This window comes from Aotus nancymaae, unplaced genomic scaffold, assembly GCF_030222135.1.
Source record: "Aotus nancymaae isolate 86718 unplaced genomic scaffold, 86718_ANA_hifiasm-v0.15.2.pri h1tg000003l, whole genome shotgun sequence".
Taxonomy (NCBI): Eukaryota; Metazoa; Chordata; class Mammalia; order Primates; family Aotidae; genus Aotus; species Aotus nancymaae.
In genome coordinates this window covers 6353710-6369352 of record NW_026988414.1, presented here as the reverse complement: position 1 = coordinate 6369352, position 15643 = coordinate 6353710, and the positions used below count along the sequence as shown (strand labels likewise).

Sequence of the window (15643 nt, the reverse complement as noted above, 5' to 3'; positions counted from 1 at the left end):
TGCTAGTACTATACATTTTGGGGTCTTATTTGGAAAATAAGACTCATGGACCCCTTATCTATGATATACTTAAACACATATTCTCAAACTTAAATAAAATTTAAAAACATATAGAATGTCCAAACCAGGATCCTTGACTCCCTTCTATGAAGCCCAGAGCCATTTAATTACCCATCCTCTGCATCCTAACTCATCTCTTCTTAGATTTCACCCACTTCTCTTCATCTCAATAACCTAATTCAGCTGGGTACAGTGGCTCATGCCTGTAATCCCAGTGCTTTGGAGGGTCACGGCAGAAGGATCACTTGAGACCAGGAGTTCAAGAGCCGCTTGGGCAATCCTGTCTATCAAAAAAATTTTTAAATTAACTGGGAGTGGTGGTGTGTGCCTGTAGTCCAAGCTACTCAGGAGGCTGAAGTGAGAGGACTGCTGGAGGTCAGGAAGTCAAGGCTACAGTGGGCTGTGATCACACCACCACGTTTCAGCCTGGGTGAGAGAGAGCTTGTCTCTAAACAGAAACCCTAATCCAAGTCACCATGTCTCACACCTAGGCTACTGTAATTGTCTCCTAACTTGTCTTAAAATCTTTCAATGACTCTCCCAACTCCTTAACATGATCAAACCTTTCCTATATCTGCAGTGCCATCTCACACATGTCCCATCAGTTCTTTCTACTCCAGCCTCAGTGAACTTTGTTTTCTTCTCAAGTTTTGAAAATACACTTCTTCTCTCTGGAAATTTTCTCTGTCTTGTCACCTGGCTTAGACTTCCCTTTTTCTTTCACACTTATCACAATTTAGATATCACCTGCCCCCAGGAAGATTTGACTTTATTAAGTCCAGAATAGATACTCTTCCATACTCACCTTGACTCTCATTACTATAACGCTTCAAGCTTAGGTTCTACTGCTCCATCTATGCTGTCCTTTCCCTTTCTAGAATGCAAGTTCATGAGAGTAGGGACTGTGTCTGTAGATTTCATTGGTCAATTCCCACACAAATGACTGTGACTAATATAGATTCAGTATATACTGACTGAATAAATGAATCATTACAACTAAGTAAAACGCTAAACTAATGGAAGCTTGTGTGTGTGTGTGTGTGTGTGTGTGTGTGTGTGTGTTTTGAGACGGTCTCACTCTGTGCCCAGGCTGGAGTGTAGTGGCGCAATCTTGGACCACTGCAACCTCTGCCTCCCAGGTGTTCAAATGATTCTCCTGACTCAGCCTCCCAAGTAGCTGGGATTACAGGCACACGTCACCACGGCCCAGCTAATTTTTGAATTTTTAGTAGAGATGGGTTTTCACCATGTCGGTCAGGCTGGTTTCGAAATCCTGACCTCTAGTGATCCAACTGCCTCAGCCTCCCAAAGTGCTAGGATTACAGGCATGAGCCATCATGCCCAGCCTTATTTTCTTTTTTCTTTTTTTTTTTTTTTTTTTTAAGATAAAGTCTCTCTCTGTCACCCAGGCTAGAGTGCAGTGGCAGGATCTCAGCTCACTGCAACCTCTGCCTCCCAGGTTCAAGTGATTCTCCTGCCTCAGCCTCCTGAGTTGCTGGGATTACAGGCATGCGCCACCACATCCAGCTAATTTTTGTATTTTTAGTAGAGATGGGGTTTCACCATGTTGGCCAGGCTGGTTTTGAACTCCCGACCTCAAGTGATCCATCTGTCTCAGCCTCCCAAAGTGCTGAAATTACAGGCATGAGTCACCATGCTCAGCCTATTTTCTTAACATAAATATATATTTGGCCAGACATGGTGGCTCACGCCTGTAATCCCAGCACTTTGGGAGGCCGAGGCGGGTGGATCATGAGGTCAAGAGATCGAGACCATCCTGGTCAACAAGGTCAAACCCCGTCTCTACTAAAGATACAAAAAATTAGCTGGGCACGGTGGCGCGTGCCTGTAATCCCAGCTACTCAGGAGGCTGAGGCAGGAGAATTGCCTGAACCCAGGAGGCGGAGGTTGTGGTGAGCCGAGATCGTGCCATCGCACTCCAGCCTGGGTAACAAGAGCGAAACTCCGTCTCAAAAAAAAAAAAAAAAAAATTTTTAGGTCAGGGGAGGTGGCTCATGCTTGTAATCCCAGCACCTTGGGAGGCCGAGGTGGGGAGATAACCTGAGGTCAGGAGTTCGAGACCAGCCTGGCCAACATGGTGAAACTCCATCTCTACTAAAATACAAAAATTAGCCAGGCGTGGCGGCACGCACCTGTAATCCCAGCTACTTGGAAGGCTGAGGTAGGAGAATTGCTTGAAGCCAGGAGGCTGAGGTTTCAGTGAGCCAAGATGGCGCCACTGCACTCCAGCCTGGGAAAGAGAGAAAGATGCCATTTCAAAAAAATAATTTTTTAAAAAAAATTACAGCTAAAAAACAAATGCAATTCTTCAAAACTGTAGGGAAAAGGGACTTAAAGCACACATGCATTTACTACAATTTGAATGCTAATACCAATATGAACAAAAGAAGCTAAACTACTACCTCAGCGGGAATGGTGCTCTTAACATTGTTCTGCACCTTAATTTCCTTAACGAAAAAAGGCAGGAAAGTATGCATAATGCAAATTACAAACACTACAGAGAAAATATATAGAAATCATTCTTCCCGTGCCCCTCTCTCCCAAAAGAACGTTAGACACACTTTATAGAAACTGTGCTTACTCCAAATAGCTCACCAAGTGAAGGTTATTGTGAAATACTTCGAATTCCATAAGCACTCAGCACTGCAAAGAGAATGTGGGAAGAGAATGTTCCAAGCACAGACTAATGGACAGAAGGTACAAATGAAACAAACCCTGAGGCATGACTATCTAAGGAAGTCTAAAATGAAGACTGAATATATTTGTTCTGAAGTTATTAACCAAGCATCAGTTTCTTAAATACATTCAAAACATTTAACACATCCTCAGAAGTCCCAAGTATAAATGGCAGAGGTCTGTTATTGAAGAAAATTAAAATAATTTCCTTTGCCTCGTTTAGGATACATAAATCTCTATCACGGTTCAGACTTAAGTTTTTATATTTTGAATTTTTTTTATACCAACAATGTGAATTTTTACTGTGTTTGTTGCCTGTGTTAACAATAATACAAGTTATACCAACTTGGAATTTTTATTTTAATTTTGGGTATGTGTCCACATTTTAACTCAGTAACTTTAATCCAGTGATCAAAGCTTCGTTAGCTTGTAAACTGTTTCCCAGGTAAACTGAATTATCCTATACCACCATCTTATGCAACTAAATAAGTACAAAACAGGCAGAGATTATAAATTAGGGCAGACAAATCTGTATCTCGCCCCACGCCGGTAAAGAGCATTCTATCAATATAGTGAAATGCTAATCTCCTAATTAACAACCTAATTAGGTAATTATGGCTTTGCAGAGGGATGCCGAAATGAAATATGACAACATGGTCACCTCTTTATATGGCACCTGTGGGCCTTTTCAGCTGTCATTGCAAAGAGTGCAATATCAATTTGAACAGATGACAAAGTGCTGTCATTTTTCATTCTGATAATATACAGAATGCTTTGGACAGAAGTAGTTTACAAAAGAAACATCTTGCCTGATATTTTCCTAATTTAAATATGCTCAAATACTTTGGTAATTTTTTTGCATGTTTTTTATATTGTACATAAGAGAATTAGCATGCATATTTGAAAAAACACAAACCTAACTAGCCATCACACTGAACTGTACACATTGAAACTAATTTTTTTTTTTTGAGACAGAGTTTTGCTCTTGTTGCCCAGGCTGTAGTGCAATAGCACGACCTCGGCTCACCATAACCTCTGCCTCCCGAGTTCAAGCGATTCTCCTGCCTCAGCCTCCCGGGTAGCTAGGATTACAGGCATGTGCCACCATACCTGGCTAATTTTGTATTTTTAGTAGAGATGGGATGTTGGTCACGCTGATCTCAAACTCCTGACCTCAGGTGATCTGTCTGCCTCGGCCTCCCAAAGTTCTGGAATTACAGGCGTAAATCACTGCACCCGGTCTGAAACTATTTCAATTATAAAGTACATGATAATTCAAAAAGAGAAAAGGCAACAATCCATCATAATATTTTAACACTCATATTTTTACTACTATCAGAAAAATTAAAATCCAAACAAATTTAATCTTCAATCTTTTTCTCACCAAAAAAAAAAAAAGTGAGATAGAGATTCACATTTGTTAAATTAAAACAGACCAGGCCTGGCCAGGTGCAGTAATTCACACCTATACTCCCAACACTTTGGGAGGCCCAGACAGGCAGATTCCTTGAGCTTAGGGCTCAAGACCAGCCTGGGCAACACAGTAAAATCCCATCCATACTAAAAATACAAAATGTAGTCGGCAAGGTAGTGCATGTCTCTAGCCCCAGCTACTCGGGAGGTTGAGGTGGGAGGATCACTGAAGTCCAGGAAGTTGAGGCAGTGATAATGCTGCTACACTCCAGCCTGGGCAACAGAGCGAGAACCCTGTCTCAAGGAAAAAAACAAACAAACAAACAAAAATAAAACAACAACAACAAAACAAAAAAATCAAACCTAGCCGGAAAAATCCCTGAGCAGACAAAACTAGTTAGTCTTATAAATTACCTTAACCTTGCTGGATTTGCAAACATAAGCAAAACTTAACTTGAGGTATGTCTTATAAATGTACATATGAAAAAAAAAAGAACTTAAGCTTAGCTAGTCAGAAGCAGCCAACAAACTTATAATTATATAACTGCGGACTTCCCAGTGGTAGAGATCAACTGTATAACCAATCAAATCTTTCCTCTGTTTTACTTCCACAATCTTCCTACAAAAGCCTCCCTGCTTACTTTCCCTCAATGGAGCCCCTGAATCACTTCTGATTTGAAGCTGCCCAATTCATGAATGCTATTTGTGCAAATAAACTCTTAAAAAAAAAAAAAAAAAAAAACTCAGTTTACCTTTTTAACACACTTATAATTTTCCATACCAAAAAATCACTTCCCAATACATAAGCATTCAACTCACAATCGCTATCTACCAAAGGCCAACCTCAACTCCACAGAGATAGGAGTGGACTCCCTCTAAAAGTAAACACAGGGATGTCACAGGCCTACTCACTGTCCCTGTGGCCACTGAAGCGGTGAGGTAGCACTGGGACAATGATACCACCATTACAAATACAACTCTTCTTCCAGAATACTGTTAAATAGGACTTTTTGGGGGAAAAGAAGACTTCCCTGGAAATAGTAACATCATTAATGTCAGGACATACAAAACCATGTTCTGAGTGCAAAATAAGTGAGGTGAAAACTAACTTGAAAACACAATCCATTTATAACTTCACAATTACCTGCATTAATGAAAACTCTATTGGTTAAAATAATGGTCACTGGCTCTACTCATATTTGTTAATATCAATTTTAAACTATGATTTCTTTAAAAATAATTAAAAAGAACATTTCTAAAACTGAGAAAAATATAAAGTCCTATAATCTCACCACCTATTTCTTTTCTTTGTATACATGTTTGACATAATTGAGATCACACTTTACAGTCATATCCTTTTTTCACTTATTATATGGTGAGCATATTAGTATGTCACTAAAATTCTGAAACATCTAAGATGACTGCATGTTATTTCCATTCTATTAATTTTCCATGATTTCTCTAATTTTTATTGAACATTAAGGTTCTAATTTTTGCTATAATACTGCTGCAGTGAACATCTTTGAACATGAATATCTTTCAACGTCTCTGACTTCTTTATTAAAGATTCCTAGAAATGGAATTACAAGCTCAAAAGGCATGCATGACTTTTTTAAAAAGCTTGTGATAAATACTGCCAAAGTGCTTTCCAGAAAAGTTTTACTAATTTACATTCCTACTAACAATATGAGTGGCCATCTTACCACTAATCTTTTTTTTAGACAGAGTTTTGCTCTTGTTGCCCAGTCTGGAGGTGCAATGGCATGATCTTGGCACACTGCAACCTCTGCCTCTTGGGTTTAAGCTATTCTCCTGCCTCGGCCTCCTGAGTAAGCTGGGATTACTCAGTACCACCAAGTTTTATTATCAATGAGTAATACAGTTTTTACTAAATCCTTAAACTTCATAACATCATTCCTGTAATCAAACACTCTCACAATATAATTAATAACAGCTTTCTATACACATTAAATTTAAATGAATAAGGCAAATGGCCATAGTCAATGACAGTCCCAAGACAGGGTCAGTCCCAATATTCAAATCTAGAGGAGCATGGAAAAGTGGTTAAAAAAATAATAGTGCTTTTGAGTGCTCTGAGTCAAAACAAAGGTGAAGTCCTAGTTTTGCCATCATTGGTAGCTTGCGTGCTCATGCTCACACGCATGCGCTCTCTCTCTCTATATATATATATTTATCTATTTATTTTTATTGATTCATTTTTTTTTTGAGATGGAGTTTCGCTCTTGTTGCCCAGGCTGGAGTGCGATGGAGCACTGCAACCTCTGCCTCCCAGGTTCAAGTGATTCTCCTGCCTCAGCCTCCCAAGTAGCTGGGACTACAGGCTCGTGCCACCACATCCAGCTAATTTTTGTGTTTTTAGTAGAGACCAGGTTTCGACAATTGGCCTCGCTGGTCTCAAACTCCTGACCTCAGGTGATCCACCCACCCTAGCCTTCCAAAGTGCTGGGATTACAGGTGTGAGCCACTGCACTAAGCTTAGTAGCTCTATATTTTTATTTTTATTAATAATTACGTTACTTCTCTAAGCTTCAGCTTTGGCATTTGTAAAATGGGGACGGGGATAACATAATATCCCTTTTCTAACAAAGGGCAGTTACAGGCACAAAAAAGATAACATAGGCTGGGCGCAGTGGCTCATGCCTGTAATCCCAGCACTTTGGGAGGCGGAGGCGGGCGGATCACGAGGTCAGGAGTTTGAGACCAGCCTGACTAACATAGTGAAAACCCTGTTTCTACTAAAAATACAAAAAATTAGCTAGGCATGGTGGCACGTGCCTGTAATTCCAGCTACCCAGAAGGCTGAGGCAGGAGAATTGCTTGAACCCAGGAGCCAGAGGTTGCAGTGAGCTGAGATCACGCCATTGCACTCCAGCCTGGGCAAAAGAGTGAGATTCCATCTTTTAAAAAAAAAAAAAAAAGATAATATAAGCACTTGGAAGTGCTTCTTGTTACTCAGCAGATCAATTCATGTAATACCTTAAAAACAGCATCCTGACGTCCTTCTCTCAATACAGTAGGTAGGTGCACTAATTTACAAAACACACCCCAAAATTAACAAATTTCATAATCCAGACATGAAAATGAGTCTCATTCTTTCACAACCACTCCATCGAATCATTGCTTATTACATTATATTAACATCTCGAATGTCTTATGCCCTGAATGCTGGTAGAGGTTGAGTATCTCTCATCTAAAAGGCTTGGGACCAGAAGTGTTTCAGATTTTGAATTTTCTTTAAATTTTGGAATATTTTTATATATATCATGAGCTATCTTGGGAATGAGACCCAAGTCTAAACAAGCAATTCACTTATGTTTCATATACACTTCACTCACATAGCCTGAAGGCAATTTTATATAATTTTGTTTTTTTTTCTTTTTTGAGGCAGGATCTCCCTCTGTCATCCAGGCTGGAGCGCAGGACCACAATCACGGCTGGCTGTAGCCTTGACTGCTTCCCCCCAGCCCCCTCCTGGCTCAAACAATTGTCCTGCCTCGGCCTCCCAAGTAGTTGGGGCTATTTGCACACGCCACCATGCCAAGCTAATTGTTTTGATTTTTTTAATTAATTATTTTTGAGACAGAGTCTCGCTCTGTTGCCAGGCTGGAGTGCAGTGGCACAATCTCAACTCACTGCAACCTCCGCCTCCCGGATTCAAGCAATTCTCCTGCCTCAGCCTCCTGAGTAGCTGAGACTACAGGCACACACCACCAGGTCCAGCTAATTTTTGTATTTTTAGTAGAGACGGGGTTTCACCATGTTGGCCAGGATGGTCTCGATCTCTTGACCTCATGATCTGTCCACCTCAGCCTCCCCAGCCAGTTGTTTTGATTTTTAGTAGAGACGAAGTCTTTCCTAAACTCAAGCGATCCTCCCACCTGGGCCTCCCAGGATTACAAGTTATGAGCCCCCTCACCCAGTCAGTATTTTTAATAATTCTATGCATGAAATAAAGTTTTAACTGCAACCTGTACGAGATCAGGTGTAAAATTTTCTACTTGTGCCATCATGTCAATTCAAAAAGTTTTGAATTTTGAAACATTTTGGATTTTGAAATTTTTTTTTTTTTTTGAGACAGCCTTGCTCTGTTGCCCAGGCTAGAGTACAGTGGTGCGATCACAGTTCACTGCAGCCTCAACCCCCTGGGCTCAAGCAATCCTCCCACCTCAGCCTGGAACTACAGGTGTGCACCAACATGCCTGGCTAATTTTTTAGTTTTTTTGTAGAGACAGGGTCTCGTTATTTTGCCCAGACTGGTCTTGAACTCCCAAGCTCAAGCAATTCGCCCATCTTGGCCTCTGAAAGTGCTGGGATTACAGGTATGAGCCACCACACATGGCCCAGAATGAGCCACCACACGTGGCCCAGATTTTGAGTACTCTGAGTAGGGATGCTCAACCTGGACCTGCATCTCTCCAGAAGCATCAGAGTACTGACTAGGCACTCACACACATTGTTTCATTTAGTCCTCACCAAGGCCTATGCGGGATTGGCATTACTGTCTCCATTTTGCAAACTGTCCAGCTTACAGAGTTAATCAAGGACAAACCCAATAATCAAATCCAAGTGGGTCTGCCCAAAACCCCACGTCACATTGCTTTAAGATTGAAGTCTGCACTTCAGTTCTTCGTTAGTCTCCTTTATGTCAGTAACTAAAGTTCAGATTAAATATTTGCTCTATTTTCAAAAGAAAACCATTCCTTCAAACAATTTTCTACCAATTTCTCTGCTGAAATGGTACTTATTTATAACATAGTACCTTAAAATGAGTCCGTAGGGAACTGAAAACTGTTATTTTCTTGAAGTTTTACACATTCAGTACACTTTGCATCAGTAATAAAAGTATGTTCATAAAAGTATACTCAAGTATAGGATATTATGAATCTAACACTGCATATATTTAGGCATAAATGTGACATAATATTCCACTTATTTCACAAGCAATTACTATAACTTAATTCCAATAGTTATTCTAATACCTTCTTGTTCTTTCTAGAATTTCAGGTTTGTTTTTTAAGTGGTTTCTCCCATTTTTCTCACTTTCAATTACATAAAACTGTATTCTACTTTCAGTCCAAGTTTTGTGTTGCCTATATTAAATCCATTTTCCCAATATATCTAGACTGCTGCCAACTAGAGTTAATAAATTTTGAATGACTGCACAGAATTTATTCTCTTTATTTTTATATTCTATGTTATTCCTTACACAATAGAGTGTGAATGAAAACAAGTATCTAGAAGACCAATATTTCTTCAATTTTCACCTTGTGGAAGCTGGGTATTAAAATAAAAATAAATTAAACTCTTGGGCTGGGAACTCCCTGGCCATATTTCTCTCACCGTGCTGGGCGTCTCCATGCCCCTTTCAATCTCGAGTATATATAGTCAATAGGCACTGCAAGCATTGGGGAAGCACCTGGCCCATCAAGGGCCTTTCCCTGAGGAAATAATGAATAAAGAACAGGTGAAGGGCTGAGTAGTGGTTCCTGACCTGCCAGCAAGAGAGGAGGGGCAGCATTCTAGATTTGAGTCATCTCCACTGGAGTCTGCCAGTAATCGGTTGTGTGACTTTAAACATATCAATTAGAAACAGAAAGCTTGGCATCCTCAAAAGACCTCAACAAGACTTGAATTTCACTCCTCATTATTTATCCAAAAAGGAAAAAAGATCCAAGGATTTGTAAGTGATGTGACCAAAATCCAAAGGCCGTTAGTGGTATCAGCATATTTAGGATGCAAGTCTCTCTCTAGTCAACTGCACCTTCTACTAAGCTGTGTTTCACTGGGTGCCAATTTCTTCATCTCAAGAGGTAACTACTCCTTTTGTAATACTGCCTATCTCACAGGACTAAAGAAAATAATGTATACAAGAGCATTTAACAAATTTACAATACCACATCATAGTATTGTGGAGAGGGCCAAGAGACAAGAAATCTGGTTGCATTTAAAGTGCTAAGAGCACAAAACAGAAGTCTTGTAAGGTCATCTTGCCAGCCAAATTCATAGTTTAGCCTGATTATACAATGAAAGCATTCACCTTGCCACTTTCCAAGAGTGGTTAAATATCAGTGAAGCTACAATGCTCCCTCACACTAGCAATTTACCATGAGATTTCTAATCAATAATAAAACACTGTATTGTACTTCTTGCTCTGAACAGCGAGTACCAAAATTTCAGCAGCCAGGTAGGTTAGAGTTCACAATCAGGCAGCCTAGAATTACACAGACTGCAAATATGTTTTGATCAACATCATTTTTTAATGGCAAAATTTTAAGCTAAATACATTAAAATATACCATACGCAGTGGCTCACACCTGTAGTCCCAACAATTTGGGAGGCCGTGGCAGCGTGGCAGGAGGATTATTATTATTTTTTTTTGAGACAGAGTTTCACTCTTGTTGCCCAGGCTGGAGTGCAATGGTGAGATCTCAGTTCATTCCAACCTCCACCTCCCAGGTTCAAGCAATTCTCCTGCCTCAGCCTCCCAAGTAGCTGAGATTACAGGCATGTGCCCTAATTTTGTATTTTTAGTAAAGATGGGGTTTCACCGTGTTGGTCAGGCTGGTCTCAAACTCCTGACCTCAGGTGACCCACCCACCTCGGCCTCCCAAAGAGCTGGGATTACAGCCAGGAGGATCGTCTGAAGACAGGAATTAGAGACCAGTCTGGCCAATATGGTGAAATTCCATCTCTACTAAAAATAGAAAAATTAGCTGGGCATGGTGGCAGGTGCCTGTAATCCCAACTACTCAGGAGGCTAAGGCATGAGAATCATTTGAACCTGGGAGGCAGAGGTTGCAGTGAGCCAAGATCGCGCCATTGCACTCCAGCCTAGGCAACAAGAGCAAGACTCTGTCTCAAAAACAAAAACAAAAACAAAACTAGCTACACATGGTATCATGCACCTATAGTCCTAGCTACTGTGGGGGCAGAGGCGGGAGAATCACTTGAGCCCAGGAATTCAAGGTTGTAGTGAGCTATTACTATGAAATTGCACTGCAGCCTGACAGAATGGTACCCTGTCTCTAAAAGTTAAACAAATTTAAATATATATATAAAAATCCAGATTTCCAGCATCTTTTCCCAAAAAATCAAAAGATCCAAGGACACTGGCCCGCTTCCTCCCATGGCAACAAGTGGAGCTGAGCAGCGACTGCCCTCTTCAGTCTGAGTCTGTGCTCACCAGTTCACCAAGGCCTAGCCTACTCATGCTGCTACACAACAGGCATCAGACTTGGAGACTACTGAGGTAGACACTCAAATAGAACTAATAATAGTAATTTAATAAAGATTTGTTTACTTTTTTTTGGCCAGTTTTTTGTGGCTCTATCACACATTAGCTGTTACTCTTAGGTAACATATTTAACCACTAAGGCTCTTAAATTGAACACAAGCTGAAATACACTGACTTCTGAGTCAAACTTCACAAAAACTTCAAATTCACCAAAACGAAGTTAGGGCACTTCCCATGGGGATAAAATGTAATGTGGCCAGGCATGGTGGCTCACACCTGTAATCTTAGCACTTTGAGAGCCCGAGGGCAGGTGGATCACTTGAGGTCAAGAGTTCGAGACCAGCCCAGCCTACATGGCAAAACCCCGTCTCTACTAAAAACACAAAAATTGGCTAGGCGTGGTGGTGCCTGCCTATAATCCCAGTTACTTGGGAGGCTGAGGCACAAGAATCGCTTCAACCCAGGAGGCAGAGGTTGCAATGAGCCAAGATTGTGCCACTGCACTTCACCCTGGGTGATAAAGCAGGACTCTAAGAAAAAAAAAAAAGTAATGTGACAGAAGTTCTTGTCATATAATAATTTAACATCTACGACTGTGTCCTTAACAGTAAGGCCTGTACATCAGAATAAGAGATTGCTAGCAAATTATCTTAGCCTGAAACACATAAATCCACTCAACTGCAAAAGTTTCTGAAGTCTTCAGGTATGAGCCAATAAGCAAAACAACCTCCCCTGCCAAAAAAGAAAAATAGCTCAATAGATTAGGCTATGAGCCCCTTTAGTGCAGAGGCCACTCCATTCCTCATTATCCCTCCTGTCTCACAGTGACCGGCACACTGAAGCTACAGCTCAAGGGCAAGTTTCTCTCTGAAGCCTTTCCAGCGGGTCCCCATCCACATCACAAAGAACAAGGAACATGGCGGAGTAATGAAGAGTGCAGGTCCCCGTGTTTAGCAGATAATCCCCTCTTTCTTACAGCTCCACCAGTAGCATCAACTAAAGAAGTTATTCAAGGTCTCTGTGCCCCAGTTTCATCATTGGCAAAATCAGGATGCTACTAACACCTTTTCATACAAGAAAAAAATGAGATACAGCGTTTAACATCATGCTGGCAGAGTAACTACTCATTACACACTATCATCAGTGTTCCCTTCGCAGTGCTCTGTGGGACCCCTCAGGACTTCTACCTTAGAACCCAAAGTACTTTATTATAGTTCACCCACACACACACATCTCCTCTACTAGAATGTCAATGACCTCAGGATAGGGACCCAATTTGATTTCTCTTTGTATCCCCAAGGTCTAACATTTTGCCTGGCACTACTGAAATGAATCATAGATCCTCGAAGTGTTTATTAACTGGAAAAGTTATTAGCAGAAACTGGAATTTACCTCTTTTGCCTGGTACTCAGCCCTCACTAACTCTGACCCCTACTGCCCCTCCAACTTTCCATCGTTGTACCCTGCTAAAAGAAGCAATGACTTGCTTGACTCAGGCTGTAAACTCATTCACCACGCTAAAACCATGCCTCAAGCATTACACTTTTGTATCTTATAGCTATTTATTTTGGGGGACTCTACCATACACCAGGCCCTCTATCCCCATTAGTTCAATAAATATTCACAACACTCCATGTGGTATTATTCCCTAACCCAACCCCTAGCTGAAGAAAATGATGCTTGGAGTTATGTGTCAAAGGTCACATATCCCGTAAGAACAGGGACCAGGAATTGAATCCAGAGTCCATGCTTATTTTCTATACTGTCTTCTCTGCTCATATTCAAAGCTGAGCTAATCCACCTGCCATCTCCTTGCCTTGGAACAGCACAGCCTTTGCATTTAAAAGATTTCTGTACCATTCATTTTAACATTCATATGTTTCGTCCTGTATACTTTTTTGTTTCAATATTTACTTGCATAAAGAGAGAGAGAGTGTGAGAAAAAGGCATGGCATGTAATGGAAAAAGCACAGATTTAGGCATCAGACAGACCTGGCTTTGAATCCTGGCTCTGTCTGGTACCAGCTGTGTAATTTATTGAGTCTTCCTAATCTGTAAATTGAGGTTAAAATGATTAAACAATAGAAACCCCTATATAATACCCAATACATAGTAAATACTCAAAGTTTAGTTTACCTCAAATTATGAAGCATTACCTGGCCACATCCCATTCCCCTCCTGGACTACCACTGTCTCAACAAGAACTCTCACACAATGTACTTATCACTGTGTTAGAATTATTAATTTCCCTTATCTCTGTTTCACTACATTGAGCTCCCTGGAAGCAAGGACTGAATCTTATTTATCTCTATATTGTCTAGCATGGTACCTGGCATATATATACATACTTAGTAAACATTTACTAAATTAAATAATTGTAGATAAAACGAGTGCTTATAGAATTCTAGAGGAAAATCATTTCCAGCTGGAGTTGTCGGGAATTGGTTGGGAGAAGCCAACTTCAGCTGAGCCGTGGGAAGCGTCTTGATAGATAGAGAAAAGGGGAAACCTAGGCAGGGTAGGGAGAATGTCCTAAAAAAAAATCAATGGAACAGGAAAGAACAAAAGTGACTGAGATCCTACTTATTTAGAGTAATGGATCAGGGTGGGGTAATTAAAGAAGGAGACCTTGGCCAGGCACGGTGGTTCACGCCTGTAATCCCAACACTGGGAGGCCGAGGCGGACCACCTGAAGTTGGGAGTTTGAGACCAGGTTGACCAATATGGAGAAACCTCATCTCTACTAAAAATACAAAATTAGCCAGGCGTGGTGGTGCACGCCTGTACCAGCTACTCGAGAGGCTGAGGCAGGAGAATAGCTTGAACCCAGGAGACGGAGGCTGCAGTGAGCTTAGATCGCGCCATTGCACTCCAGCCTGGCAACAAGAGCTACACTCCGTCTCAAAAAAGGAGATCTTTTCAAGCATAACTGGGAAGGTAACCAGGAGCCAGATTCCAAGATGTAAGGGAATATAATTGCAGTCTGGTACACACAGTATTTAAGGTAGGCATGAGCACTCAGCTGAATGGGAAAGGGCTACCAGCATGCTCCACATCCCGCAGGTGTGTGAACTGAAAAACATGAAAACAATTATTGCTTCATCGAGAACTCTTTCAGTGTTTACTAGGCACCTTGTGTGGGCTCATAAAATATAAAGAATAAAACACGGTACCTCCTTTTCTGCTCAAGTGGGTTTTAACATTAGGAATCCACCCCTTCTGCTTGTCAAGAGAATGAGAACGCTGCTTTTTTTAAACCGATGTGTCTCCGTTTGACTGTTCACACCTGAGAAAGTTTTGAACTTTGCCGATTTGGATTTTAACAACATGGTGCTTTGCACAGTGCCAGAAACTGTGGTGGGCTTCAAAAGTTACTTTTCACTCATTCAAAAGGAAGTTTTAACCAATTTCTGGGTTGATTTGGGGGTCTCTGGTTAAAGTCATACTCTTGTTTACACTACAAGCTCTTTTTTTTCCCCCAGCCTTAAACAAATCTAAAGGACTCCTTGCCACTCCCATAAACAAAGAACTGAATCAAAGTTCAGCAGCACTGTAGCTGCCAGGCTATTAACCCCTTTAGGGCGATGGGGAAAAGGGACACAAGGAAAAAGGACCACACAGGCAATGCTTGAAAACCTTGATTTTCACATTATGAAGACCAGGGCACCTAGATATTGCCAAGTGCAAGACCAGAAACTGCCGGAGCCAACTGCACCCTCTCCCCCCGCCCTCCGCTACTCTCTAACACTCCAGGTCCACGGGCTTCCCTTCCCCTAAATCACACACCCGCCTCAGACTCCTGACAGCCCCCAGTTCTGGTAAAGGCCAGGAAACGGATGCTCCCGGGCCACCTGAGCAGGGGCCCGGTAGGCGGCCCGCTAAGCAGCGCCGAAACCGGAGAGGTGAGAGGGTCGCCACGTGGGCAAGCTGGTGGGCTGACGGGCGAGCGGGGAGCTGGCGGCTGGGGCAACCTTTACCTGAAGCTGCTTCCACACTACGGGCCGGGTCGGCCCCGGGACACGTTCCTGAGGGGAGGGCCCGGCTCCCCCACGCCTCCCGGCCCCTGCCCCGAGCTCTGCACTCTCGGGATCCACGGGGACCGGCGCTCCTTCCGGCCCGCTCAGCTGCCGCTTCCCAGGTTCGCCCTCATGCCCGTGGTGCTCGCCGCCGCCGCCGGCCGGCCGAGCAGCAGCCCTACTACCCGAAGCCGCACACGAC

At 42.0% G+C, this 15643-nt stretch overlaps 1 protein-coding gene across 4 annotated transcripts in view; it reads right to left on the bottom strand.

The window, feature by feature from the left end:
• Positions 1 to 15643, bottom strand: part of MAPKAP1 (MAPK associated protein 1) — a 273338-nt gene extending 257695 nt beyond the window's left edge. For all 4 annotated transcript variants that reach the window (XM_064377972.1, XM_012458134.2, XM_064377978.1 and 1 more), the window contains exon 1: positions 15403 to 15643. The gene's annotated coding sequence lies outside the window, so the exon portion shown is untranslated. The remainder of the gene's footprint in view (positions 1 to 15402) is intronic.